This window comes from Gopherus flavomarginatus, chromosome 11 (genome assembly GCF_025201925.1).
Source record: "Gopherus flavomarginatus isolate rGopFla2 chromosome 11, rGopFla2.mat.asm, whole genome shotgun sequence".
Taxonomy (NCBI): Eukaryota; Metazoa; Chordata; order Testudines; family Testudinidae; genus Gopherus; species Gopherus flavomarginatus.
This window is the reverse complement of record NC_066627.1, coordinates 36,708,508-36,736,242: the sequence shown is the minus strand read 5'-3', so window position 1 is coordinate 36,736,242 and position 27,735 is coordinate 36,708,508. Positions and strand designations below refer to the sequence as shown.

The 27,735-nt window shown below is 46.9% G+C and overlaps 2 long non-coding RNA genes across 2 annotated transcripts; one reads left to right on the top strand and one right to left on the bottom strand.

The window, feature by feature from the left end:
* LOC127031387 (uncharacterized) lies at positions 1 to 27,735 on the top strand. Its single transcript, XR_007768537.1, has 3 exons — positions 1 to 646; positions 919 to 1,001; positions 27,638 to 27,735. It is a non-coding gene; the product is annotated as an uncharacterized LOC127031387 (long non-coding RNA).
* On the bottom strand, positions 4,884 to 20,146 carry LOC127031390 (uncharacterized). Its single transcript, XR_007768540.1, has 3 exons — positions 19,939 to 20,146; positions 11,521 to 11,696; positions 4,884 to 5,086 (listed from the first exon to the last, which is right to left on the bottom strand). It is a non-coding gene; the product is annotated as an uncharacterized LOC127031390 (long non-coding RNA).

Here is a 27,735-nt window from a genome sequence, read left to right as displayed (position 1 = left end):
CAGAGAGAGGTGGGCAAAGAGAAGCTGGGGGTGGGAATGAAGGAGAGCAAGAAGGTCATTGATTGATTTTATTTACCCTTTTCCGCATCCCAGGAGCTACGTTTTCTTTCCTCCTCCCCCGATCCCCAGCATGTTATAACTCTAGTGAAATCAAAGTGATTAGAAAAGCAAGGAATTGAATAGGGGCTAAATTCTGTGTGTGTGTGTGTGTGTGTGTGTGTGTGTGTGTGTGTGCTTACATACATCTACAATTCCTTCTGGGACTAACAGGAGATATGCATGTGTAACAAAGGGCAGAATTTGGCCCTTGGAGTGTAGCAACTGTTTGAATCAATTCAGCAGTCATTCTGGTATAATTGGCAGTAGCTCACACGCAGCCATACCCAGCGGAACCTGGTTAATTGCATGAGGAACGTTCCGCTGGACACAGGGTTACCCTTGACTTAAAAAAAAAAGAAGAAAAAAGCATCATGGAAATTTTTAATTTCCACTAAGAGTATCCCCAGAGCCAGGCAGGTGCAGTCTGTGGTGATTCTGAGTGGGGGCAGGATGTACCTGAAACCAGCTCCAGCTTTGCCCCCTTTAGAAGCTGGGACTCAACTTCCCTTCAAAATTCCGTGGCTGTGTTCAGCTATCCTGAGAAGAGGTGACTGAATAGGAGTGTGCTAGGGGGAGGCGAGAGGGCTGGGGGAGTGGCAGGGAAGAAGCCAGAGACACTCAGTAAGTGCTGAAACAGGCCAGAGGGGGAGAAGAAGAGTTGGAGAGGCCTCCAGGTTAAAATCCAAAGATTTCCAGTCAAAAGCCAGGAAGGCTATACACATAAATGTGTGGGTGGATAGAGCAGAGCAGCCCTGTGTTCAGAGGTCCTCCAATTCACTGCCCCATGTTAATACTGAACTTGTGCTTTTTAATCCACAGCTGGCTAGCAAGGGAGGTTTTCAGTGTAAACAACAGTGGGATCTGAATCTAGAAGCTGGAATGGAACCTCAAGCCACATGTCGGTACTGTACTTGTTCTCACCGAACGTCAGCTAGAGGCAGACCTTTTTGATCATGTTCTGCGCACTGTACTGTATTCTGATGATTCACTTCCTGCCTTTGCCCTTTTTGCTTGCTGCTGCTTCACGGAAGCACTGCTCCAAGACTGGATCCTGCAGCCCCAGCTGAAATGTTTATGTGCGCTGTGCTCTGTCCTGGCGCCTGCTTTAACGTGAAGGGCGGCTGCTGTGTGTCTAAACTGCTGTGTCATATTCAGTTATTAATGACCAAAGAGCCACATGATACAAAGTTCTGGGAAACTCAGGGCAGATTCCAGGAAAGGGGTCAACAAGTTCAGTAAACAGATTTTGTTAGAACTTGAACGGAGACCAAAAAAAAAGCTTCACTGGGATTCTTTTACTCTGTGAGCGTTACTGAGTCTCAAAAGGTCTATGAATGGCAGAAAGAGCGAAGCATTTCTCCCAGAGGATCATCTTTCCCCCCCCCATTGAATTTTATGTCATTGCTCATTTTCAAGGCTGTGCTTAATAATACTCCCCAGGAACTTTATTCATTTGTATTCTTCAGTTAGTTTTGCTGTTTGCTGCTGAGCAGCTGCAGTGTTCTATCCCAGAAGTGGCTGCATTTCAGTTGTGGTTCAGTGTATGGAGGGTCAAATTCTGCATTCAGTTACGTTGGTGTAAATTCAGAATGCTGGATTTACAGCGGTGTGTATTACACAATGCTGAGCACATTGTTGGCGTTTCACACATCATCATTAGTAACCTAATGTAGTGATAGAATCTGGCCCATATTTTGTATCTGAGCTTGCTTAATTTATAAAAGCCCTTGGGGATGTTTCAGAATACAAGATGCTATATACATTCAGGATGTTACTGTTAGAATAGATTGGAAATTCTGTGTGTATCGGTGCAGAAGAATCAGCGGGTTTTGTTACCAGCTGAGGGCCGTTTTGGTGTTCTGTATGAAAGGAGCTGGTTTAGTCTCAACAGACAGGGGGCCACATTGCAGTAGTAACTCATGGCAAGTGGCACTAAGCAGTAATGAGCCCAAGGACTGAATTGTCTGGTACTCAATAAAAAATATTATTTTCAGTAAATTGTTTCTCCTAAAGTAATTGATTTTACATTCACTCTTCTGCACTTGAGTGAAGACCCAGCTACAGCTCTCTCTCTCATTGATCGTGCTTTTCTGTGCTGTGGCTGGCTTTATTTCTTTTTACTCCAATACTCCCAGTTGCCTGGCACTAGATCCGATATAAAGTGATTGATCAATGTGCTGGTCCGTTGGTTTAGATGTGTTGAAAGAAAAGAGAAATTTGAACACATCTCTCTTTGAAACTGACCATTATGATACATATTAATGATACTTAGCTGGGTATGTGTCTTTATGCCCATTTTAAAAATGGAGAAACTAAGGCACAGTGGTTAACGGCCCAAGCCAACTCCCACAGAAGTCAAAGGAAAGACATCCACTGAGTCCTGGATCAGGTTTTAAGTGACTTGCCCAAGATCACATGGCATATCAGTGCCAGGGCCGGAAACAGAACCCAGGACCTCTGCCTCCTCATCAGCGGACCTAAACACTGGCCCATATTTACAGGCTATTATAGAAGCTCCATCTCCCCTTCTAACGTTGGTTAGCCTTTTACCATGGAATGCTGCACCATGTGATAATGTGTAACAGTCTTTACACATGGTTGGCACCTTCCACCTAACAGAGTCCAAAGTACTTCATGGATTTTATTGATTGCCCCAAGTGTTGTCATTCGTTCCACTAGATTGCAGCTACTTCTGGAGTGAAACACAGCAAATGGTCAACAGAACACAGCAGTCTTTCAGTGGGGGAAGTGAAGAACATTGCATCTGTTTGAAACTAGTAGGGGAATTTTAGAAAGGCAGAGTGGAATTACCCAGTCTGGAATCTGACTTCAGTACAGACATTAACTCTTGCAAAAGGAGCCACAGGATTTTTAAATGACCTCACTGGTCAGGAGTTCAGTTTTGCATCCCATCCTCAAGATGGCATTCCCAGCACCACAGTGCCTCCTATCGCCATGCATGGGGATTGACTCTCTGCTGACTCAAAGGGTCATCACATTAACACCATTCCCAGCAGCACCTAGGTATAATCCTAGTGCTCAGAACTCAGCTTTCTAAATGGCTGCTCCCAGGTTACCAGTGCAAACCTTTCCAAGGACCTCTGTTCAGCATAGCCAGCCTACTGAACACTCCTTGGCAAAGGCAACATTCTTTAGCAGTTCTGTGGTAGCGAGTATCAGTAGTTCTAGGGTGACCAGACAGCAAGTGTGAAAAATCAGGACAGGGGATGGGAGGTAATAGGAGTCTATATAAGAAAAAGACCCAAAAATCAGGACTGTCCCTATAAAATCGGGACATCTGGTCACCCTAAATAGTTCTGGTCTAATGCAGATTCATTGCAGATACTCTTCAGGTTTTGTAGTTCATGCCAGTATGGAAGATTCTTTAGTCTTTGTTTCATGTCAGAACTGCATATAGGCAAAGAGCCTTCATCTCCACCTCACATTTACATACCACACAGGTTGCCTCTAAGTGCTTGTCTGTACCAAAACTTAGTGCACAGCAAGCTGGGATGTAAATCTACTCCACACTATTGTGCCCTGCAAGCAGTATCCATCGGGACGCTGCTGCCCTGCGCTAGAAGTTCTCTAGTGCATATTAATGCACTAGATCAAAGGTAGGCCTGGAAGTGTTCGGTTTCTATGATAAATGCCAATGAACATCGATTTCTCCATACTGACACAAACCACCTAATAATATTTCCATCGGTGAAAACTGAAATTTACAGATGGGCAAAGTTTAAAAAAATAAAATTAAAAAAAGGCTGCTTGAGAACTTGAAATGAGAGTTTGATTTAAGGTATATTTTGACATGCGCTGTTCACGGCTTGTGTTTTAATGGTTATAAAGCTTTTACTTTTTGACTCTGAACACCTGTCATTGAATAATTATTCTCTGACACCCCGCCCCCCATTGTCTGACCTCCGGATAGTTTCCTGCAGCTGTGAAAATTAAAAAAAATAGAAATTATTAAAACAAAAAAAATTGTAATTCTGTCAAGCCTAGTCACTGCACACTAGGGTACTTTCAGTGGATAGCAGCAGGGTCCACACGGACAGGTAGAATGCAGCAGGCTAGTGCAGGGTAGATTTATACCCCAGCTTGACACAAAATAAATGTTCCTTTAGATAGACCATTTGTAACAATTGCCAAATTGGCTCATGAAACATACAAGCTTCCCTGAACTATTCAATTTTCTCTCTCATACAAAGGAAACAGACACATTCAGTCAGCACAGTCCTTGTTTAGAAGAAGGGAACAACAAAAACAGAAAGAATAGAAATAAATGCCTTATAAGTGGAACTGGACAAAAAAAATTTGGCAAACAGTAAATTTGGTGAAAAATGATTTTTTCAGGCCACCAAAACTATTCACAAATTTGGGTTAAATTTGGTGAAAAGACGAGGGAAAAAAACCAGATCTCCGGCCCCCCCCAAAATAACTAAATATTTTGAATTTTGGTTTCAAAACATCTAGTTTTAAAACCAAACAAATGAAAAAGCTGAAAAAAAATCCAAAAAATTACCCCAAACTAAAAAATCTGAAAAAAATAATATTAATTTGGAGTTGAACTAAATTTCTCTTGAAACTAATTTTCTTTTTTCAGTTTTGTGTTGCAATGAGAAAAACAGGAAAAAATAACAGGTTTCAGAGTCGCAGCCGTGTTAGTCTGTATCCGCAAAAAGAACAGGAGTACTTGTGGCACCTTAGAGACTAATAAATTTGTTAGTCTCTAAGGTGCCACAAGTACTCCTGTTCTTTTTGAGGAAAAAAAACAGTTTCAGTTTGAACTGAAATGAATTTTATTTTTATTTTTTGGTTTGGTCCACAGAAAGCTATTTGCTCACACCTCTTTACTTATGAAAATAGTGTCTGTCTGTCCGTCCGTCTGTCCACTGTGGTAGGCTGCGCTGCACTGAACTGAGCACAAAATGACTCCCCAGCTTAGCAGACAGCAGAGTCTTCCGACATTTAAAGGTGCAGTACACTGTAAACAAAAGCATAAATTAAGGAACTATCTAAATACATCACACTCTTCCCCTCCAGAACTTGAATTAAACTTTAACCAAACCTTTCTGGTGTTTGGGGGGAAAAAAAGACTAGTAGGTTCCGAGTTTCAGCTGGCTCTTTAAGGGGAAGTGCCAAGATATCATGAGAGGCTGCTCCTGCTGGAATTCCTGGCTTGTTTGAAACAAGAAACAGCAGAGGTCCAGTGAGAGAGACCCTCATCTCTCAAGACCGCCAGCAAATGCGAAGGGGCTGGAGATAGAACTAACTGGAAAATGGGGGAGGGGAAAGGGTGTTCCATGACAAATTTTCAAACAAAAACACCAAAATTTGTGACTGAAAACTAGTTTTTGGCCAACCCAGTTTTCAGTTAAATCTCAAAATTTCTGGTGAAAAGCACATACTTTTCATAAACAAACAACCCCCCTTGTTTTTCTATTTAAAAAAAAATAAATCCAGTTCTCGGGAAAATGAAGATTATGGAATGAATTTCCGTGATTTGGGGCTATAGTGAAAAAAATATGCAGAAGTGATCCAAGCAACTGCGTCCTGTTTATATCTTGTGGTCTTATGAGTAACCAAGTGGAAAAAAACTAGAATGAAAAGATAGCAGTTATGATGAAATTAAATTAAATAAGCCAGTGACTCATTACAGGGCAATAAAAACAAAAACAAGATATTTTAGGGCTGAATAATGACAGCAAAATTAAGAGAAATAACAAATCAGAAATGGCTAGATTAGTATTGCGGTGTAAATAACTTCAATGGGATGATTAAAATGAGGGAACTGAACATGGCGATATTCAATGAAAGGTGGTTGAATTCAGAATGTGGTGTTCACAACATATCTGCCGTGCTCTGGGAAAAACACTGACTTCAGTGGGACCCTAATTTGACACTAGATCCTTTGTAGGATCAGATTCTGCTCCTATATAAGTCAACACAGTTATACACCAGAGTAACTGATGGTGGTATTTATCTTACAGTAATTCAGTGTTTTGTCCAAACAGGATTAAATCCTACATATTACACTGGTTCTGGACCACAACCCCTGTAGATTCATCTGTGCCCTGAATCCTAACTTTTTAACACAAAAACCTTACTGAGCTTTAAAGAGATGTTTGCAAACCTCCCCTGCTTTAGTGTTTTGTTACAAATTCGGCGTTCACCCCATGGGCAGGGATAGTAGATTAAGGCTCACAAATCTTTTGAGCAAACCAGAGACCAGTTTTGTATGACCCATCTGGGGCAATTTGTGGTTGTGCATTAAGATCATGTGAAATGTGACATGAAACTCATGGGCTTTGACTGAGTTGTGCTTGAGATTTTTTTTATCTCCTTTGCATTCAAGGGCTTGTCTACATGCGGACATTTCAGGAAAGTTAATCTGAATTAACTAAAGATGTGAATTTAAAGTGGGTTAGTTAAACTGCATTAAGCTGTTGTGTGAATGCTCTCATTCAGAATTAAAGTGGCCTTAATTCGGTGTTTCTTAATCCACTTTTGAGCTAAGGACTTCTCTATTTGAACAAATAGTTTGTGGCAAGCTGGGGTATGAATCTACCTTCCTCCCCCCTGGCCCCCAGCCTCTTTGAAACAGCACAAGATCGAAGCACGTTCTTCTTCTTCTTGTTAGTCTATGCGCAACATGCCTCAGGTGGCACGTGACCAGGATTCATCACCAAATTTGGTCTGCTGGTTAGAAACTGGAAAAGCACATTAGCAGATTCCACACACAGATAGTTAGTCCGTGGCAGACTAGTGTGGGGTAGATTCATACCCCAGGTTGCTGTGAACTAAATGTTCACGTAGACAAACCCTATACAGTAAGTTCTCACTTAAAGTCGTCCTGGTTAACGTTGTTTTGTTATTACGTTTCTGATCAATTAGAGAACATGCTTGTTTAAAGTTATGCAATGCTCCCCTATAACATTGTTTGACAGCCTGCTTTGTCCACTGCTTGCAGAAAGAGCAGCCCATTGGAGCTAGCTGGTGGGGGCTTTGAACCTAGGTGAACTGGCAGCCCTGCCATCAGCTCCCTTCTCCCCTAAATTCCCTGTGCGACAGCAGCCCAGCAGGCAATCAATTGCTGGCAGTTCAGCTGTCCCTCCCCCCCACAGCCATGTGCTATTCCTGGGAGCATCCTGCTTGCTGTGCAGGGCAGGGGAAGAGGGAGACTAATGTCAGAGTGCCCCTCTCCCCCCACCAGCTCCTGCCCCCCACTTACCCCATCGCCATAGAGTGTGGGGGACACAACAGGGCTCAGGACAGAGGGAGCTTGTTCCTAGCAACTGCTGTCTCAACTTGCTGATCTACTTAAAAAGGCAATGTACTGAAAGTGCGGTCAGCGTACTTAAAGGGGCAATGCACATCTCGCTCTCTCTCACACAGGGTGTGTGTCTCTGTCTCTGTCTGTCATGCTGTTTCCGCTCCCTCCATTTGTGCTGCCTTGTAGAGTGTGAGGCTACATTAACAACCGTGTGTTAACCCATGAGGGCTCAGCTGTTCTAGTTCATCATTTAGCAGTAAGGCATTCCCTGGGAAATAGCCCACCCTCTGACTTCACCACCTCAACCAGCTTCACAATCAGCATTGCTGTGCACAGTATTAAATTGTTTGTTTAAAACTTATACTGTGTGTGTGTGTGTGTGTGTGTGTGTGTGTGTGTGTGTGTGTGTATATATATATATATATAAATAGTCTTTTGTCTGGTGAAAAAATTTCCCTGGAACCTAATGGGGAAATTGGATTCGCTTAATGTCGTTTTGCTTAAAGTCACATTTTTCAAGAACATAACTACAACGTTAAGAGAGGACTTACTGTACTGAACCGAACTAAGGCCATTTTAAGACTGAATGAGAGTATCCACATGGTGTAATGCAGTTTAAATAATCCACTTTACAGTCACACCTTTAGTTAATTAAGATTAATTTTCCTGAATGTCCCTGTGTAGACAAGCCCCAGACTCAAGGGAGTTGGGAACACAAGCCCAACCAGAATGTCTCAGAATTATTTGCACAAGCGCCTCTTCAGAGAAAATGCCATTTTCCTCACATTGTGCTTTGAAGCAGCTGTGGATTTCACTTATTTTTTTTCTATTGCGATTGTTGAAAGTTTCCCTCCATACTTTCCAAAATAACAAACCCCAATCAACCCAGAACAGCATTCTTGCAGTGAAGCAGGTATAATTTAAGCACTTTGAACCTTTCGGATACCCAGTGTTGTCTGGGTTACAGAATTATTTCCAGCATGGTATGAAGCTGTTACCATCTGCTGGTTGTTGGGCAGACTATATGCAATGAGGTGGTGGTCTCCGTTCTAAAGATAGGCCCAACCAAGTTTAAATATAAGTGGGTGGGAATAGGATTTTGAAATTCCCATTCACATGGAATCTATTAAACAACAATCAATCTGCTTAATTTTGTTGAGAGGTGCAATTGTTGTCTCTGTAATTGATGCAAAATACATCTAACAAGCAAAGTGATAGGTAATGAGCTCCTGCACCACTGTTCTTTAGCTGTGCATTAAGTCATAACTATAATGAATGTGATCACCCACTCATCACAGCATGCATCTATGACACTTGGGAATCTCTGTTGAGGAGAAGACTGATATTGGAATAGCATTTAGGTTGTTGCAAGTTACGACTGAGCTATGTTGGCAGGGCTATGTGGGAAAGCTCACATTGTTCCTGGCTGTAATACACATGATTGTAGGCAGGGCTCATACTCTCTCATTCCTACGTGCGATATACAATTCCTTCTTTCCTGTTCCTTCCACTTTATTCCTTCACATGGGTTTGGTGTTACTGCTTGTGACTAAGGTCAGGTCTACACTTCAGACCTATATCAGTATAACTACATCATTCCAGGGTATGAAAAATCTACACCCCTGAGCGACGTAGTTATACTGATTTAACCCCCACCTCCTGTGTAGACAGAGCCAAGTCGAGGGGAGAGCTGCTCCTGTCAGCATAATTACTGCTTCTTCCTACTCTGTTCCATTCCCTTGCTCCTCCCCTCTCTCCCCAGAGCCTCCTGCCTGTTTGCAGTGAAACAGCTGATTGCGGCAGGCAGGAGGCGCTGGGGGGGCGGTAATGGGGGAGCTGCTGGTGGGAACTCAGCACCTAACATTTTCCCTGTGGGTGCTCCAGCCCTGGATCACCCATGGAGTCAGCACCTATGCTGACAAGAGAAGCTCTCTCAGTGCAGGAGCATCTTCGCTAAAGTGCTCCAGCAGCGTAGCTGTCACAGTGCACAAAGACAAGCCCTAAGAAAACAAAAGTTTTGAAGAATTTATTGCATGGTGGAAACATACCATATAAATAAGCTACCTAGACTTGAAAAGCAAAACTTCCAGGGTAGATTTTCTTTTGAGGCCTCCCAGCCTGCACCCTTTTAAATACTGAGATGGACTCAAGCTTCAAAATTCATATCAGAATATAAAGATCACAAAGTCTGGGGATTCTTGGATAGGAAGTTTTAGTTAATCCCTGGATAAAATTAATCTCGTTCTCTCTCGAGCCACATGTTTCCAACATATCTTCCAGGGTAGCTCATGACAGATCAGAAGATAAGGGTCAGGCCTTTATAATGTGAACGCCTCTACGGTTTGAACCAGAGATGAACACAATGTGAACGGGCTCTTTGAACAATTTTCCAGGTGTTGGTGAGAGGCTCTCTACTCCTGCTGCTTCCATGCATAAAAGAGACTGGCCTGATCTGCTCTCAAAGCTTTAGAAATGGTGAGGAATTGCATGCTATTTTGTTCTGCGTTAGCACTGCTGTCCAGGATCTCAAAGCACCATAGAAACATGAACAAACTAACCCTCCTAGCGCCTCTGAAGTAGCAATGTTATCCCCATTTATGAAGATGGGGAAAGTGAGGCGCAGAGCAGTTAAGTGACTTCCTCTTGGTCACAGAGAGACCCTGTAGCAGAATAAGGAACAGAATCCAAATCTCCTGCTTGCCAGTCCTGTTTAGCCTTGGGACCATCCCTCCTCTGACAGATACTGATTTCTAGCGTGTGCGTATTGTTTTTCTGCACAGATAGTAAATCCTTCCGCAGAGTAAACAGCCTGAAAAGGGAACAGCTGCAGATGTCTCTTTGACAAGCTCCTTGCCTGGCACAGTCTGTGTGGAAGATTTCTACATGTCAGATATGTTACACTGTTCCAAGCCTAGATTGTGTGCTGTTGTTTACAGCTCAGTCCCCTGGAAGTCAAAGCACTTCACAGAACTAGTCTTTCAATTTCTGGAGAGATATGACATACAAATGTGTTTAACTTTCTCACAGTCAGGTTTCTAAGGGTATGTCTACACTACAAAATTAGGTCAATTTAATAGAAGTCGATTTTTTAGAAATTGATTTGATTCAGTCGATTGTGTGTGTCCCCACTCAGGGTTGGTGCAAGGAAGTTTCGTGCCCTAGGCGAAACTTCCACCTTGCACCCCCCACCCAGCTAACCCCGCCCCCCCACGGCAGCTAACTCAGCCCCCTACCCGGGGAACCCGCCCGCAGCAGCTACCCCCCCTACCGCGACAGCTAACCCCTCTCTCCCCCATCCCCTCACGGCACCTAACCCCACCCAGGGAGACTCCCCCTGTCTGCCCATGGCAGCTAACCCTACCTGGGGAGACTCCCCCCCCCCAGACACGGCAGCTAACCCTACCCGGGGAGACTCCCCTCCCCCAGCCACAGCAGCTAACCCTGCCTGGGGAGACTTCCCACCTCTCCCCACCACCCCCCGCCACAGCAGCTAACCCTGCCTGGGGAGACTGCCCTCCGCAGAAGCTAACCCTGCCTGGGTAGCTCGCCCCAGCTCACCTCGGCTTCGCCTCCTCCACTGAGCACGTTGGTGCTGCTCTAATTCTCCTCCCCGCCCAGGCTTGTGGCGCTGACTGGAGGAGACTTAGAGCTGGGCTGTGTGTTCAGCGGTGGAGGCAGAATGGAGGTAAGCTGGGGCGGGGAGCTGTTGCCCTCTGCTCCCCCTCCCATTACTGCGGGCAGCCCTCCCCGCGCGACCCCCCCCTCAGCTCACCTCCACTCCACCTCCTCTCCTGAGGGGACTTTCAGGTGCCCCCAACCACTAGGCGCCCTAGGTGGCCGCCTAGTTTCCCTAAATGGTTGCACCGGCCCTGTCCCCACTAAGCACATTAAGTCAATGGTGTGTGTCCACAGTACCAAAGCTAGTGTTGACTTTTGGATCGTTGCACTGTGGTAGCTATCCTATAGTTCCCGCAGTCTCCACCACCCATTGGAATTCTGGATTGAGCTTCCAGTGCCTGATGGGGCAAAAACATTGTCGCAGGTGGTTCTGGGTACATATCATCAGGCCCCCTTCCCTCCGTCCCTCCATGAAAGCAATGGCAAAAAATCATTTCTTGCCTGAGTTACCCATGCAGACAACATACCATGGCAAGCATGGAGCCTGCTCAGCTCACTGTCATTGTATGTCTCCTGAGTGCTGCTGGCAGAGGCTACACAGCAGCATCCCCTTGCCTTGCGGATGGCAGACGGTGCAATACAACTGCTAGTTGTCATCCTGCGGGTGCTCCTGGCTGACCTCCGTTAGGTCGGTTGGGGGTGCCTGGACAAAAATGGGAATGACTCCAAGTCATTCTCTTCTTTAAGTTTTGTATAATGGAGATTCATTCCTGCCTGGAATATCATGCCATCTGGAGGCTTCTGCCTCATGCTGCTCTCCCAGTCGGCAGCACAGTGCGGTCACACCTACCCCAGTCTACTTGTCCCCATGGCTCATGAAGCCTGGACGTTAATCAAGAGCTGTTCAACTATAGGCTGAGCAAGTGCATAATGGTGGTAGAATGTGCCTTTGGACTTTTAAAAGCTTCCTGGTGCAGTTTACTGACTTGGTTAGACCTCAGCAAAACCAATATTTCCATCAAAAAGAACAGGAGTACTTGTGGTACCTTAGAGACTAAAAAATTTATTTGAGCATAAGCTTTCGTGGGCTACAGCCCACTTCATCTGATGCATAGAATGGAACATATAGTAAGAAGATATTTACACATACAGAGAACATGAAAAGGTGGAAGTACCCATACCAACTGTGAGAGGCTAATTAATTAAGACAAGCTATTATCAGCAAGAGAGAAAAACTTTTGAAGTGATAATCAAGATGGCCCATTTTGGATAGTTGACATGAAGGTGTGAGGATACTTTAACATGGGGAAATAGATTCAATTTGTGCAGGGGTCCCCAACGCGGAGCCTGCAGGCGCCATGGTGCCCGAGGGGCCACCTAAATGCACCCGCATCCTGGCCGGCAGTCGAGCGTCCGGCAGAATTCGGCAGCATTTCAGCGGTGATGCCTCTCAATGACGCCGCTTGCCGCCGACAAGCAACGTCATTGAGAGGTGTCGCTGCCAAGATGCTGCTGAAATTCGGTGGCATTTCGGCGGATGCTCGACTGCCACTACGGTCCTTCATCTGGCGCCCGCCAGACAAAAAGGTTGGGGTCACTGCATAGTGTAATGACCAAGCCATTCCCAGTCTCTGTTCAAACCTACGTTAATGGTATCTAATTTGCATATTAATTCAAGTTCAGCAGCTTCTCGTTGGAGTCTGTTTTTGAGGCTTTTCTGTTGCAAAATTGCCACCTTAATGTCTGTCACTGAGTGATTAGAGAGGTTGAAGTGTTCTACTAGTTTTTGAATGTTATGATTCCTGATGTCAGATTTGTGTCCGTTTATTTTTTTGGCATAAAGACTGTCCAGTTTGGCCAATGTACATGGCAAAGGGGCATTGCATTCTATGCATCCGATGAAGTGGGCTGTAGCCCACGAAAGCTTATGCTCAAATAAATTTGTTAGGCTCTAAGGTGCCACAAGTGCTCCTGTTCTTTTTGCTGATACAAACTAACAGTGCTGCTACTCTGAAACCTGCCAATATTCCCATCTTTATTACTGCTTGCTGTGTGCTCCACAATATCTGTGAGAGTAAGGGGGAGCCATTTGTGGCGGGGTGGGAGGTTGAGGCAAATCTTCTGGCCACTGATTACGCACAGTCAGACACCAGGGCGGTTAGAAGAGCACAGCAGGGCGCACTGTGCATAAGAGAAGCTTTGAAAACCAGTTTCATGACTGGCCAGGCTATGGTGTGAAAGTTCTGTTTGTTTCTCCTTGATGAAAACCCGCCCTCTTGGTTCACTCTACTTCCGTATAAGTCAACCGCCCTCCCCTCTCCCCTTTGATCTCCTCTTGCAGAGGCAATAAAGTCATTGTTATTTCAAATTCATGCATTCTTTATTAATTCATCACACAAATGGGGGGATAACTGCAAAGGTAGCCTGAGGAGCGGGGGAGAAAGGAAGCACAGGGACGGGGTAGTTGTAGAGACACCCCCTAGAATGGCATGCAGCTCATCATAGAAGCGGCATGTCTGGCGATCTGACCTGGAGTGGCCGTTTGCCTCTCTGGTTCTTTGGTAGGCTTCATGTGGCACTGCTGCGGGTCCCTGTTATAACCTCTGTCCTTCATGTCCTTGGACATTTTTTTATATTCTGGCATTTTGTCTTTTGGAATGGAGTTCGGATAGCGCGGATTCGTCTCCTCTTACAGGGATCAGATCCTGTACCTCTTGTTCAGCCCATGCTGGAGCTCTTTTACGATTCTGGGACTCCATGGTCACCTGTGCTGATCAGCTCGCTACACTGGGCAAACAGGAAATGAAATTCAAAAGTTCACGGGGCTTTTCCTGTCTACCTGGCCAGTGGATCTGAGTTGAGAGTGCTGTCCAGAGCGGTCACAAAGGAGCACTCTGGGATAGCCACCGGAGGCCAATACCATCGAATTGCATCCACACTATCCCAAATTTGACCCAGCAGGGTTGATTTCAGCACTAATCCCCTTATTGGGGAAGAGTATAGAAATCCATTTTAAGAGCCCTTTAAGTCGACAAAAGTGGTTTCGTCGTGTGGACAGGTGCAGGGTTAAATCGATCTAATGCTGCTAAATTTGACCTAAGCTCATAGCGTAGACCAGGGCTTAGGCTATCCACTATGTGGCTGTTCTCTGCTACCATTTGTATGTATTGAGCAATCATCCACGGCCAGGTGGCTAATGCTGGGCTGGATGAGTCTCCCCTTCTCTTACTGAGCCATCCATTTCAAAGCTCACAGGATTTCAACCATGTTCCTCACAGGACAACATTCAAAGCCCTTTCACCGCTAGGCTGGACTCTGCTTAAATGATACCATGTGATGGTAGTCCACCTCCAGCCTTTCTGTATTGTATCAATGGACTTTCTTTTAGAGAAGAAGCTGTCTCATCAGCCAAGTTAGATTGTATTAATCCTTGCCTCTGGCAATCACAGTTCTCATGGCCAGCTGAGGAATATCACAATGTTCATTCAGATGACATGAATAGGTTTGTACTCAGTGTGCCTCTTTTTCACTCCTGCTCCAAAAGGCCAGTTTGCATGGTCCACACTGTTCCTGTGGTTCTGATGACGATGCCATGAGCTTTTTACATGTGTTGTGAAGTGCTGACCATCCACCTGGATCAGTAGGCCATCCCCACATAGGGTGACCAGATAGCAAGTGTGAAAAATCAGGACAAGGTGGCAAATAATAGGATCCTGTAAAGACAAAGCCACTAATATTGGGACAGTCCCGATAATAATGGGATGTCTGGTCATCCTACCTCCACAGCAGATGCCAACAGCCAAGCTGACAAGCCAGGTCACTGTCTATCCTTCAGAGGGGTCCTTCAGAGGGGTCGCCTCTGTAGCAAAATGTGCCACATCTTTCTAAATGATAACCCAGGGGATGTAGCTCCTTAGAGTCAGGTGGAATGCAAGGCCCTAGGCCTGCTTTGGGTTGTGTTCAAGGTTGTTGTTGTCATTTATTTAGAGCTTATTTATTTGGTGATGTACTTGGTGCCATACAAGACACACACAATGGAGCCAGTCCCCTCTCTGAAGAGATTACAATCTAAAAGATGGAACAGAGGAAAAACGATGAACTGAGGAATCCAAAGCAGAGGTGTTTACCGGGAGGCTGTTGGGAACACACATCAAAGCACTGAGGTGCAAGCTAGCAGCTGCAGCACTCCTAGCATGCAGTAGGCTAGTATAAACAGATTATCAGGGCCAGCCTCTTCCCTGGTTGTTCCAAAGTCCTGGCTGGGAAGCTGGAAGGGCTGTCACCAGGACTTGGCACAAGGCACAGCGGATAGGATTGCAGGCTGTCACAAGATGGAGAGCATCTGACAGAAGAGAAAGAATGTTCTAATAGGACTTCCAGTCTCTGACTTCTGTGATCCTAAGGGAAACAAACTGTCCTGCATCAGGCAGAACATGTCATGTTTGGAGTATGAGTAGTCTCTGAATGGAATGCAGAGGGCAAGCACGAGGGAGACAAAAATACCCATCAGGCTGGGAGATGAAACAGTGGCACCAGTGTGGATGAAGCAGGGGGATGCCTGGGTCTCGAGGAACTGAGGGGAAGATGCCTGTGACCTGGGTGAACTGACAGAGAATCTCCTCAGACAGGTGAACTGAGGACACTGGGCAACAGAGTGAAATATCTCCTGCTGTGATTCCATTGTGACTAGGGAGCAGCTGGGAATGCAAGACTGTGAGGGGAGAAGAGAACATCTTAGGCCTAGGCTAAGCTAGAAAAGGTTTGCTGGCATAGCTGTACTGGGACATACAGCTTGGCAAACCCATAGTGTGGATGAGGCTTATACCAAGAAAAAATATGCTTCTGTGAGTATAGCTAATATCAGTTCCCTGAGCAAAATAAATGACATTGGCAAAAGCACTTTTATTCTGATATAACTGCGTCTACACTAGGGCTTTTATCAGCATAGAAAGGTCATAAAAATCATAACCCTAAAGGACATTACTGCCAAAAGGTTTAAGTGTAGACCTGGCCTTAGAGTGAGAGCAAATATTCCTGAGCCCTGCAGGATGCAGGGGTGTCAGAGAAACCCCCAATGAACTCCCAGGGCTGGTCTACACTGGGTGGGGGGGATCGATCTAAGATACGCAATTTCAGCTACGTGAATAGCTACGTGAATTGTCCGGGGCTCCCCCTGTCAACTTCGCTACTGCCGTTCGCGTTGGTGGAGTTCCGGAGCGCGTTCAGGGATCAATATATCGCGTCTAGATGAGACGTGCTATATCAGTCCCCGAGAAATCGATTGCTACCCGCCAATATGGCCGGTAGTGAAGACATACCCTCGGTCATTTCTCAATGGCCCATGGGGAGCCAGAGTAGTTTGTGACAGAACTAACTTTTGTTTCCTGCAAGGAGGGAGGGGTAGAAGCTGCAGGCGCACATCAAGTGGTCTTTAAGTAGCTAGCCCCTGCCAAGGGAAGATAAGGGGAAATGAATTAGCTACTCTGGAACCAACTCCATTTCTTGTCAAATCGCCTCGGCTTTGTGCCTAGTTAAAGCGCATCCTTGCTTTGAACGCCTTGTTTCCATTCCATGTCGATTTTCCGGTGTAAAACTAATTTGCTGAGGCTTTGCTAATGTATCTTCCAGAGGAGCTTCTATACATCTTATCTCTATTTACTTGGAAACATCAGAACCAAGCTTCCCCCATCCCTCCAAATTATTTTCAGCGTCATTCCCTATGCATCCCAGAAAGTCACTTCCTATATGGTGAAACATCTTAGTGAGAGTTCAACAAAAACTAAGGGATAATGTCTTCTGCTCATGTTGCACAATTAGATCACAGGCACTGCCAGCTGGTAACCCTGGGTGCATTTCCAAAGGTATGGCAATCAGTATGCTGCAATGTCTCTAGCACGATAAAGCAGCACAAGAATACAGATTCATCAGAAGCTTCCCCGTAACATTAGTGCCAACTGAGCTCACACCTGTGTGGCTTAAACAGATTCACCTCTGAGCTTTACTGATTGTATCTGAGCTGCCTGGGTGTCCATGCAGCACCAATTAAACCCCCAAGTCCTAGCGAGCATGGGGCTTATCTGGGGTGGATTCTCTGGGGTCAAGCTCTTCTTTGGTTCTTCCAAGCCCCGATCAGGAATCTGGAGAAGGCATGGCAACCCCTTTCTCAGCTGAGGCAGCTGCAAGTTTTGCAAACTGGTAGGACAAACCTTGCTGCAGCTGGCTGCTTGTCTGTGTTTAATTTGAGATAATGTTCAAGATCCAGATCATCAGGTGGATTTAATCTATGCCAGTGTCTGGCCACTGTAAAGACGTGTCCCTTTAAGGCTGCTCTATCAATTCCTTATCATTACAAGAGTGTGTTACAAGGATTGCCCACAAGCCCCAGTTAGGATTGGGACTCCTTTGTACAGGGTGCTGAACATATGCTTGGTAAGAAACAATCCCTCCCCTAGTCTAGATAACAGCTCTAAACTGACTACTACTGATAACATCCGTCACCCTGGAGCTGGAGCCCGAATAGGAACTGATCTGAAGTCTGCTTTTTGTTTAATCTCTTCACAAAAGCAGAAGTGGCCTTTGTTTTGATGCCCTGAATAACTGCAATGGGAAGAAAAGGATCTGCTGGTGAAGCCCCATCTAATGATATGCTGTAGGCAGGACTATTGTACAGAGACCCCAGATCCAACTACCTCAAGGCTTGAGGTCTCTGAAGCTTGTCACTGTGGCTAGCTGTCAAACCCCTAACCCATGATCGTACAACTAAAGCGCTGCCCAGCTCTCCTCAGGTTTGCCCACTTTGCTTATGAATCCTTCATATTTCACTCCCTCCATTCCTTCCCTCCTTAAGGCCCCATCCATGCTGGGCTGTCTCCACAGCTTGCTGTGTTTGGCTGAAGGAGGTTACTTGAGAGCTAAAGGGATGATCAAGGGGCTGAGTAAGCAGGCTCCCTAGGATAATAATGTGGGTAATCTTCTCCTCCAGGGCTGAGCGCAATGGTCCCTTGTCAGGTGAAGTGCTCCCTCCCAGGATTTGAGCATAATGCTGCTCCTAGATAAGGATGCAGGGTCCTCCTACCCCAGGGATTGAATGTTCTGTCTGCAACATAGTGGTGACAGAGAGCCCCTGTCCCGTAAGGATGGAGGATGCTCCCCTCCCCTCCAAAGTTTACTGCCTCTCCCTTTTCCCTACCCCTTTGCCTCAATCATTTACTGTACTTGTAGATACTTAGTCACCAACAGCCTATCCCATTAGTCACCTGTCCAGATGTGATCAGACGCATTATGCCCAACACCGCAAAAATTCCTTCTGTTTCATTCTCTCTTTGAAAGCAGCACATGGTTGGTTTTATTACAGGCTTCCCTGATCGTCCTGTTAAATCTAATTTAATTAAAAATTAATTTGTAATCACGAGCTCTTGGCTGATGTTAAAAGAGAACGTGAAGGCTCTGGAAGCACAGCTGACTCCCCAGGAGTCTCAATGCAACATGGTGCTGATGCCACCCTTTGAAAGTAGGACTTGGACTGCAACAAGCAAGTGGCTAATGGGCAAGGATTTGTCTTTCTTGCTGCTGCTGTCCTGTGGTGCTGCTCCCAGTCTTGGCCAATAGGGGCCACTGCAGATGCTGGCAAAGGGAGGTTAAGGAGAAGTTAAAGTGTGGAATATTAACAGGCAAAGATTGAAACATGAGCATGAAATGCCACTTGCAATTGAATCATTCACTTTTCTCAGCCTATCATTAATACACACACAAAATCAAAGCAAAAATGAGAAGTACAACAAAAAGGAGTAAGGATTGCAAAGAGATCGGCAAACATTAGTTAAGCCACACATCGTCTTTGTGAAGGTGTTACCCTTCTTTTCCAGATGGAGAGATTGAGGCAAAGGGAGGTGAACTGGCTTCCCCAATGATAAAATGGTGAGTTACTGGCAGGACCGAGGAATCCTGACTGCCATTCCCCCTGCTGTAAGCACTAGACACACTCCTACTCAGGAACAGAATCCAAGTGTACTGTTTGTTTCCAATTTCCTTCTCTAGCAGACCACACGGCTCATCAGCTGAGCTGTTTTCTCTTTCATTGTTTTAATGATCAGTGAAGTGGCCACCCTCTAGCCAAACAGTAATATCGATACTTGAATTATTATGTGTTTGGTTTACCATGGTACCCAGAGGTCCCAATCGAGAAGAGTTTACACTATAAATAGATAAGACAAAGAGCAGGAGGGGAAACAGACATGACATAGTTTGCCCGGAATCATACAGCAGCTCACCAGCAAAGTCAGGAGCAGATCCAGATCTCCTGAGCCAGTACTCAGTCCACTAGATAACACTGTTCCCTTCCTTAGTGCATCAGGACAAATTTATTTATCCACAAGTTATAATGACAAATTACAAATTTAAGATTTTTTTTACAAGCTTCATATTTGAGCCATTTAGACTAGGTAGGCTGCTGTATGGTGTCCCAGCACAGTATAGCAGAGAGCCATATGCTGCACTATTAGATGAAGTCACTTGTCCCATCAGCACTTGGATGGAAAGTCAAAATATTTCCCCTTTTTGGGATAGTGGAGGAAGAAGGGGCTGAAAAAACACTCCTTTACATCAGAATTCTGACAGTCTAAGGCCATATCTACAATCCTGAATGATGTTGCTCTAAGTTCCATCGGCATACAGCCGCCACAATTATTACATTGCTTGTGCGTGTCGTGTGCATAGTTGGCTCCTTGTGTCGGCAGTGCACATCCTCATCTGGAGCACTTGTATCGATGGAGAGTGCAGTGCACCATGGATCAGTATTCTGCTGTGCAACGTGCCACGTTCCAGTGTAGGGTCTCTTGGAAAGTTCTTGCAATACCTGGTGGGGCCAAAAGGAGCAGGGCCAGCTCTGGCTTTTTTGCCGCCCCAAGCGGAAAAAAAACAGGGTGCAAACTTTCAGTGCCACTTACTTGGCGGCTCGCAGCTGCCTTCTCCGACTGCGCTGGTGAGCCTCTGGGCACGTGACGGCTGCAGTCTGGCTAGTGGGACTCCCTGCGCTGCAGACATGCCCTAGGTAGCAGAGTGTGCACCCTGGCTAGCAGAGGGGAGGAAACGAGGGAGAAGAGAGAGAAGGGGGGCGGCCAGGGCTTCCTTCAGCCGGGGTGATCGCCACTCAGCCCCTCCCACCGCGCAGCCTGCCGGGAGGGCTCCGCGCCACTCCCGGCAGGCTGAATTGAAAGTTGTTGGTCGGCGGGGAGAGAAGGACGCAGTCTGCCAGGCTTGCTGCAGACTTGGCACTGGCTGGGGCAGACAGAGTGCGCAGCCTGCTCCCAGCAGGGCGCTCCCATCCTTCGTGCAGCCCCCCCCTACAGTGGCGCACTGAAAGTCTTTGGCGAAACAAAAGAAAAAACAAACAAACAACCAAAAAACACCAGGACGCAGGGCAGCTGGAGCAGCGAAAAGAAAAGAAAAGAAAAGAAAAGAAAAGAAAAGAAAAGAAAAGAAAAGAAAAGGCAGATGTGCCATCCTAGGATTGGATGGAATGCACCCCCTTAGAATCTGCCACCCCAAGCACGAGCTTGCTCAGCTGATGCCTGGAGCCGGCCCTGAAAATGAGTCACACTGGGGTGACTGGGAGCATGGGGTGAACTTCTCATAATGCAGTCTTCTCCAGCCCATAATTTCATCAGCATCCCATAATTTTCATGACTTTTTTTCAAAATTCCACAAACCCGTGTGTTCTTCCTTGCTGTCAGCCCTCTCTGACAGAAGCATGGAATCTGCGCAACTCTGCACTATTGTCATGAGTACTGCAAGCACAGAGTGCATGATCCTGCAGTATTTGCAGAGCTACTAGAGGAGCTGCAGGGAACATGATGATTCCTTGGAGGCTAGATTGCTGAGGGACAGAGAAAGAAACAATTAAAGGTTATTGGTGGCTTTCACAGAGCAGCTGGAGATGGTGGAGCACTGGCTCTGGGCCTGAGAAACAAGCACTGATTGGTGAGATGGCATTGTCATACAGGTTTGGAATAATGAGAAGCAGCTGCAGAACATTTGGATGCACAAGATCACATTCCTGGATCTGTGTGCAGAGTTTGCCCCAGACCTATAGTGCAGGGACATCAAAATTAGAGCCATACTGACAGTTGAGAAGTAAGGGGCAATTGCACAGTAGAAACTTGCAACACCAAATTGCTACTGGTCAGTCGGGAATCAATTTGGAGTCGGGAAATCCATTTCAAGGACTGTTGTCATGCAAGTGTGCAGGACCATTAATCACCTCCTGCTATTCAGGACTGTGACTCTGGGCAATGTGCAGGACATTGTGGATGGTTTTTCAGCAATGGGCTTCCCAAACTGCGGTAGAGCAACAGATGGCACACAAATCCCTATTTTTGCACCAGACCACCTTGCCATAGAGTACATCAACAGAAAGGGCTATTTTTCTCTGGTTATACAAGTGCTGGTAGATCACTGGGGATGCTTTACTGACATCAATGTGGCTGGCCAGGGAAGCATCTTTAAGAACATAGGACTGTTCAGAAAGCTGCAAGCAGGGACTTTGTTTCCTGACCAGTGGATTATCTTTGGGAATGTTGAAATGCCAATAATGATTCTGGGCAATCCAGCCTGCCCCTTATTCCCCTGATTTATGAAGCCGTACTCCAGCCACCTTGACAGCATCAAGGGGCATTTCAACTACAGGCTCAGAAGGTGCAGAATGACAGTTGAATGTGCCTTGGTCGTTTGAAGAGACACTGGTATTGTTTCCTTACAAGATTAGGCCTCAGTGAGAAAAATATCCCAATGATTATAACTGCCTGCTGTGTCCTGCATAATATCAATGAAGCAAAGGGGGAAAAGTTTCCTTTGAGGTGAGGGCGGGAATGGAGTGGCTGTCTGCTGAATTTGAACAGCCAAGTATGAGGGCTATTAGAATAGCTCAGCAGGGCCGCCCAGAGGGGGAGTCAAGAGGTGCAATTTGCCCCAGGCCCCGGGCTCCGCAGGGGCTCCCACGAGAGTTTTTCAGGGCCCCTGGAGCGGGGTCCTTCACTCGCTCGAGGGTCCCAGAAAACTCTTGCGGGGCTGGGTCCCGGAGCTTCTTCCGCTCCCGGTCTTCGCTGGTGGGGGAGTACTTCCGCTCCGGGGCGGAAGGACCCCCCGCCAGCGAATTACTGCTGAAGCAGGACCTGCCGCCGAAGTGCAACCTGGTCTTCGGCGGTAATTCGGCGGCGGGGGGCCCTTCCATTCAGGGACCCGCTGCTGAAGTGCCCTGAAGACCCGCGGCGGGGGCCCCCCACCACCAAGTTACCGCCGAAGAGCGGGCTGCACTTCGGCGGCGGGTCCCACTTCTGCGGTAATTCGCCGGCGGGGGGCCCCCGTCGCAGGTCTTCGGGGCACTTCAGCGGCTGGTCCCAGAACGGAAGGGCCCCCCGCCGCCGAACAGGGCTGGCTTTAGACATATCGCCGCGTGGGGGGCCCCCTGCCACTTGCTGGTCCCACGGCTCCGGTGGACCTCCCGCAGGCGTGCCTGCGGAGAGTCCGCTGGTCCTGCGGCTCCGGTGGACCTCCCACAGGCGTGCCTGCGGATGCTCCACCGGAGCCGCGGGACCAGCGGACCCTCCGCAGGCACGCCTGCGGGAGGTCCACTGGAGCTGCCTCCCGCTGACGGCCCCAGGCCCCCGGAATCCTCTGGGCGGCCCTGTAGCTCAGCGCAGAGGTATGTGGCTCAGGGAGGCTTTTAAAGAACATTTTAATAGTGAGCTTCAGTAGTAGGTGTTTCTGTAGTGTGCTCTACCTAGCCTTGCTGTTTTAGGGCCTAGTTTGAATCTTGTAGTGATTGCTGTGTGTGTAGGAATATAACATTGTCAATGCACCAATGAATATTATCTGAGTGATGTGATGGGTGCTGTGACATAGTGAAGTAACAGGAAATGAGCAGGTCTAACAGCCCCCAAGCACCAGCCAGCATATGTTATGAAGTAGTAAATTAAGGGAACAGAACTTAAGAAGGGGAAAGAATACACACTTCCATTTCAGGTACACATACACTGAACAGTGAAAGCAGCTGTTAGTGTATGTGAAGCTCTGATTGTCTTTAATCCCCTCCCTCCTCCGGGTGGAGTGGTAAGAGAGTGCACTGACCCCTGATGCCACATGGAATGTTGAGGGACGTATAGGGACGTCCTGATATTGAGTTCCCTATGGGCTACAGCTTGAGGCAAGCACAGGTTTGCTGAACCTGCAGGTCTGCAGCATCTCTGTTTCATGTCTGAGAGACACAAGCATCTCCTGCTGCACATCCCTCTCCTTGGGTGAAAATCAGGAGGGGGTGGGGGGTAACAGGAGCCTATATAAGAAAAAGACCCAAAAATTGGGACTGTCTCTATAATATTAGGACATCTGGTCACCCTACCTGCGCCTTTCTCCTCTCCCCTCTCTCCTTCTCTATGCTGTCTGCAAGGGTGATCCTCTGGGTCCTGTGCTCATTCTCTGAGGGAGCACTGGCTTGTAGGATCTCATGGAACATGTCATCCCATGTCCTCTTCTTTTTCCTCCTTATCTGGCTCAAGTGTTCTGTGGCTGTGGAGGGGGAGACCCTGAAGGCCACAGTGCCAGCAGCTGATGATACAACACACAGAGGTACCCGTGTCAGCGTATACATGACAGAAATCAAAGCTTAAGATACTGAACTCACTCCACTTGATCCATCCACGTTGTAAGCACTACATTCTCACTTCTGCTTGGGATTGATACTGCATGGTGCTAGTCACAGCACCAGTCATGGTGAATATGGCTCTCTGGGAGGTTCGGAAAATGAGGAGGAATAGTTCGCTTGCATGATTCTAGTAATATATGTCAATGGAACTGAATACTGGAACTGTTTTCCACAGGGAACAGTGATTTGAGCTGACATCTCACTCCTGAGGGTAGCAGGGGCAGAGAGAGCACTGTGGCTGCTGGCATTCCGATGCCGCCAGGGCCTGTACACTGCTAGTAATCTCTGAGTGGCATGGGAAAGTGTCCTCCACAGATGGCTTGCAGATCTTTGTAAGACTAGCAGGTCTACAGCTCAGCAGCAGATTGATTGTTGACCTCCTTGGCCTTCTGGTGTGCCTCCTTGCCTTTCCTGCAGCATTGCTGCTGGTCTCTGTTGTAGCCCTTCTCCTGTATCCCCCAAGCAATCTGTTCATAGATGTCTATGTTTCTATGGCTGGATCAGAGCTGTGCCTGCACAGCCTCTTCTCTCCACAGACCCAGAAGATCCAATATCTCCTGTCTACTCCATGCAGGAGCATGTCTGGAGTGTGTAGCTGGGCAGTTGCACTTAACAGTGGAGAGTGACTAGGTGTGCTCACCAAGCCAGGCAACCAGGAAAAAGAATTTCAAAAATTCACAGGGCTTTAAAGGGGAGGGATGGCTTCCTGTCAACTAACCCTAGGCAACAGAGTTCACAACCGTGACCAGAGAGGCCAGGGTGGGGCATTGTGGGACAGCTCCTGGAGGTCAGTAACAGTCATTGAAAACAATGCAGTGTCCACGCTGTCACTGCATTGGCCTAACAACAACTATGACTCTCTGCCGCTCGGGGAGGCGGTGTTTTTAAGTCGGCATAGCGGGGCACTTATGTTGGTGGGAGCCAAATGTAAATGAAGACACATCCATAGCTAGGTTGACATAAGTATGGATGTGAACAGCTGTGCTGCTGCAGCACTTCAGTGCAGACACTACCTACGCCAATGGCGGGGTTCTCCTGTCGCCATAGATAATCAACCTCCCCAAGAGGAGGTAGCTAGGGTGATAGAGGAATTCTTCCATCGACATACCACAGTCTACATGGGGACATAGGTTGACTTAACACCACCACTGAGGGGTGTGGATTTTTCACACCTCTGACCAACATAGATAAACCGATCTAATGTTCTAGTGTAGCCCAGGCCTCAGTCTTGGCATTTCAAAGAACTAATCTGCTATTATGCTCTGATTTTAACAGAAGTGTTATTCATATAACCTTGGCGTGCTTTCCTTTATGGTGTTTCGCATGTTAGAGAAACAGTAATGAACTCTGTTATTCAATATTATTCCTTCAGCTCCCATCACATGGCTACCAGCCAGCACAGTATCTCTATTGTTGGGCTGTGTCATGCTCACACAAGTGCCATGTCCCTACAGGGCTCCGATGTGGGAAAGCAAGGAGAGATTGTTCTTTGTCCTGTCAGAGGCTGGTTGAGTGGTGGCATAATATATTTATACAAAGGACAATGAGGATTGTAAACCTGTCAGATGGAGACAGAATTAAGAGCAAAGAATCTACTTTCTTGAAAACAATGGCAATAAAGACCCATTCTCACCTCCTATATAGAAGGATCCTCCCTACAATAAAATATTGAGGCAGCATCAGAATCAAGCCCACAAATCCTGCCTCCACCAGTGGCAGCCCACACATCACATGTATGCACTCTTGTGTGAGGCCCCCTCCCTGGGCAAGAGTCAAGAAGTTTTTGCCCAGCAACACTCTGTTCCTGGAGTTAGCTCTGCAGTGAGGTAATCAGCAGGTTTCTACACGGGCAATCCCAGTGCTTTGAACTGTACCAAACTTCCTTTTATCCAATACGCCTTTGAGTCGTTCAGACTAATACAGTGGTCCCCAACTTTTTTGGCTGGCGGGTGGTGTGGCGGTGGAGCACCCACCAAAATGCCGCTGAATTTCGGCGGCATTTCGGCGGTGAAGCCTCTCGATGAAGTTGCTTGCCGTCAACAAGCGACGTCATTGAGAGGCGTCCCCGATGAAATTTGGGGCCCAGCTCTTCCAGCCAGGGGCAGCTCTAACCTTTTTGTGGCCCCAAGCACGGCAGGCAAGTTGCCTTCAGCGGCTTGCCTGCGGGAGGTCTGCTGGTCCCGCTGCTTTGGCGTACCTGCTGCCAAATTGCCGCCGAATCCGCAGGACCGGGGACCTCCCGCAGGCAAGCCACCGAAGGTTGCCTGACTGCCGCCCTCACAGGGACCAGCAGGGTGCCCTCCACAGCTTGCCGCCCCAGGCACGCACTTGGAGCTGCTTCCAGCAAGCTGCTGCATGACCATAGGTAACTCAGTCTGATTTTGTGCCTCTGTTTCCCCTGCCTTTACTTGTTTAATCTGTTTAGATTGTGAGCCCTTTAGAGCAGGAACTCTTTCTGGTTGTATAGCACTTGGCCCAACAGAGCAGGAATTAGATTGGGGCTTCTAGGTGCTACTATAAAATGGTGATATGGAGAAAATCAGCACATATGTAGCTGGTTACTCTAGAACATTTATGATATATATATGCCCTGATCCTGCAAACAGGTACTCCTGTTCTTAACTTTATGCATGGGAGAAGTCCTTGAAAACCAACAGGACTTCTCCCACAGGTAGACTATGCACATACACTACTGTAGGATTGGAGCCTACTTAGTACCAATGGTTTTGAAGTAATAAATATTTGAGGTGCTGAGTTTACAAACATGGGGGAGGGATAGCTTGGTGGTTTGAGTATTGGCCTCTTAAACCCAAGGTTGTAAGCTCAATCCTTGAGGAGGCCATTTAGGGAACTGGGGTAAAATTTTGTCTGGGGATTGGTCCTGCTTTGAGCAGGGGGTGGGACTAGATGACCTTCTAAGGTCCCCTCCAACCCTGATATTCTATGAAATATTTATGCATATGGTTAACTTGACCTCTATGAATAATCCCATTGACATAGCATGCTGAAGATTAAGCATGTGCTTAAATCTTTGTAGGATCAGGGCCCCAGACTGTAAGCCCTCTGGGGCACTTGCCCTGCACATTGCCTACCACAATGGGGGCTTTGATCATTGATTGGAGCCCCAAGTGCTACTGGAATACAAAGAATAATGAGTAGGAGTCAGTGAAGAATCTTCTTGCCTTTGCTCCCAAAGCCTGTTTCAAATCTCCTGCCAAGCCTTAGAGCTCAAACCCCATACATAGAGAGAGACAAATGGGTTTTTCCCACCGGCTTCATCAGACTACAGCTATTCTGTGGTTCCATTTTATAAACTCTCCACAGAAACCAATTATTGCTGGTGGAGAGCTAAACACCTTAGGCATATGTGAAAACTTGGCTTACTTCTGGTTCTGTATGCAGACTGGATTGAAGGTTTGCAAAATCCAGACCAGAGATAGTTTTGATGGATCCCCTCCCTCCCCTCACCCCTTCCTCAGTTTCCAGGGGTGGCAGAGAAATCGAGTAAATGGTTCTGTTTCTGCTCATCTGAATAAATTAAAACTTTCCATTTTCTTCATTAAAGAAATGGCAAGTGTGTTGTTCTGTACCTTTTCCCTGCTTCTGTCACCTCCAGAAAAGCTCTTACCCAATACCAGGCACTATTTGAGGAAGCAGAGATTAAGTAAGAGGCAGCAGCTGGGGACATATGATGCTGCATTTAGAAACTGCCTCTCTAGTTGACAGCAACTCCCGTAAATGACCCCCATGTACGAGGGGAACATCAGATCCCTCCCTCTCTGAAGTTCCCTTGCAAAAGCTTGCACCATTCACTTTTTGTGTCTACAATGCTGCTTCTTGCGCAACAGCAGAGGAATGGAGAGGAGGAAGGAACAGGCTGGGCAGTGAGATCTGGGGGCGGGGTGGACTAAGGTATCCAAGTAAGTGACAGGAGACTCTCTTTGCAGCTTGTGCAACCAATGTGTGTGCCAAGAGATCACAGTGCCCGGGCTCAGGATGGAAGCAGCTTTCCTGTTAGCTACATGCCATGAGAAGGAAAGGAGAA